Here is a 2,501-nt window from a genome sequence, read left to right on the forward strand (position 1 = left end):
TGTAGTGACACATGCACATACGATCTAGTTCACAGACCTATTGTAAGCGGCGCTAGTTCTGGTTAACTATTACCGTCTACTTCCCATTGCGTTGACCGCCCCTGACTTGACTGCAACCCAGTCCGTCAATAATGGGGTAAAAACCAGGCTTTGTTTAATATGTCTGGACAGACTGCTCTCATCAGATCACTTGATTGCATTATAAAAATGCGTCCGTGACTGATGATATATACCGAGACAGCCCCGTGCAAAATGATCAAATAAAAATCCAACTCTAACCAAAAATGCCTTCGACATGTTGGGCAGTATAAGCCTGTGACTACATTTCAATACAGAAATTTTTATTTTTATTTATAATATATAATAAATTTATAAATAATATTTTTTGCAACAAATATATTGCACGTAGGACTTCAAAAAATAATTATTAAAATCCACCTTCCTTAATGGTTTTAAGGGAGAAAAATTGTTTATAAAGATTTGTTATACACAATATGAACATTTTTTTCGATATTTCAAATATACTTTTTCCTGAAGATATAAAAAAAAAGTTTTTTTTAATACCGTAAACTATCCGATTAGAGAATACAATCACAAAAACCTGATCGCGATTTTTTTTGCAACAATGAAAATTCACCATCGCTTTTTCTTCTCTGAAAAACACAAATTTTAATTAACAAATTTGTATTTAGTCAACTAATCGTCGTGTGAAACTCACTAAGGGCTCATTTTAAAGCTTATTTTAAGCTCTAAAAACAAATTCTCAATTAATTTTTATGAATTGAGCATAAACTGATCAAAAAATCATTAAAATGATACATTGAGGGGTTAACCCACTATAGAATTTTTTTAAAATAGATTTTTTTTGTTTGAAAGGTGTTTTAGTGTCCTAAAAAAAATATAATAAAAGATGAAGGGCGGAAAAATGTCTAAATGGTAAAATTTCCAATTTTGCTGCCACGCCTCTCAGGTATGCCTTGGTAATTTTAGACGCTTTTTTCTCGAAACCACGGACATCTGAATTTTAAAAATATTTTCAAAATTTCTTTCTTCAGCGACGTACGTACGATTCTTTTTATATTGCACAGTTTGTTTATAAACAATTTTGTATAGATTTTTTCATGCAATTTAACAATTTTTCTTTAAAGTGTATTATGTCGCGAAAAATCGATATATCGAAAAAAAATCCTCCTTACGTCTCTTGCTCATTTTCTGTAGAATCGAAAAACGTTGGTTTTTTGATCAAGGTCAAAAATTGCGGGAGTTAGGTTTCCGGTCGTGGAGACATTAAAAACAAGGCACCGACCAAGAAATGCTGCGCAGCCACCATTTAGTCATGAACATATTTGAAAAAATGTTCTCTGTACTTTATTATTTATTATTTATTATTATATTTATTATGTACTTTATTATTACTTTCTAAAATTTCGATTTATTAGTTTATTAAGCCAAAAAAATGCCCGAAATATGCCTATTTTTTCGGGCTCTACAGTGGTTCAACCCCTTAAATTAGCACTCCTCTACAAAAGTGTCACAAAAACTAAAAAAATAACAACTGAGTTTATGTAGCACTTTTTGAATATTTTTCTTCACGTGCAGACAGCCACAATAACAAAATTAAAAAATTTTAAAAAGAAATATTTTTTTGCGAAAATCTAAAAAAAAATTCTCTCCGGCGGGGAATCGAACCCCGGTCTCCCGCGTGACATGCTCTACCTGTGGGCCTTTCTCATTCAATAACAAGCTAGCTGGGTAAAATAAGATAAAAAATAACACGTTTGTTTTTAAAACACAAACAAAGCTTACCGAAAAGCATATTTCCTAGTCGACGCGATAAATAAAGATTTAATTTAAATACCTTCTAAATAATATAAGGTGAATCGGATTTCAGGGCAAAAATAGTTTTAAATAAAAATATCGAATGAATATTTATTTTTTAAATTCATTGACTTCATTGTTTTAAGGGTTATCAAACTTTAATTTATCCCATGTTTCTCAATGAAATTAAATTTTTTTCAAAATATTTCAGATGCGTTAAATCTACATTTTAACAGAACAGATTATCTTCAACCGAAAAGCTGAATTTCAAAAAGTTTAATTTTAAATTTCATAAAACGGACATTTTTGAAACGAAATAGTTGAATCCTTAGCCAAAACAGATTACTTCTGAACGAAAGGTTGCACTTTTATTAAAAAAAGAATCAATTTTAACCAAACAAAGTCTGCCCGCTGTTCAAGCAAATTCTCGTGGCGCGCTGCGCGCCAGGCTCGCAAGTTTCAGCGCGCCTAAGGCGCGCGGTTGTTGGTTCTCGCGCTTAGCGCTCAATAATGGGTTACCTCGCCTTTCGCGGTCAAGTATTTATTCTTTGACTTTGGAATGCTTGAATAAAACCTTATGAAAAAGATCTCTTTTAGATCACAGTATTTATTTGCATCTTAATATTCTGAATTTTCTTTTTAATTAAGTATAGTTGAACATTTAGTTTCTGAAAGCTCTGTAG

The sequence above is a fragment of the Belonocnema kinseyi genome, chromosome 10, assembly GCF_010883055.1.
Source record: "Belonocnema kinseyi isolate 2016_QV_RU_SX_M_011 chromosome 10, B_treatae_v1, whole genome shotgun sequence".
Taxonomy (NCBI): Eukaryota; Metazoa; Arthropoda; class Insecta; order Hymenoptera; family Cynipidae; genus Belonocnema; species Belonocnema kinseyi.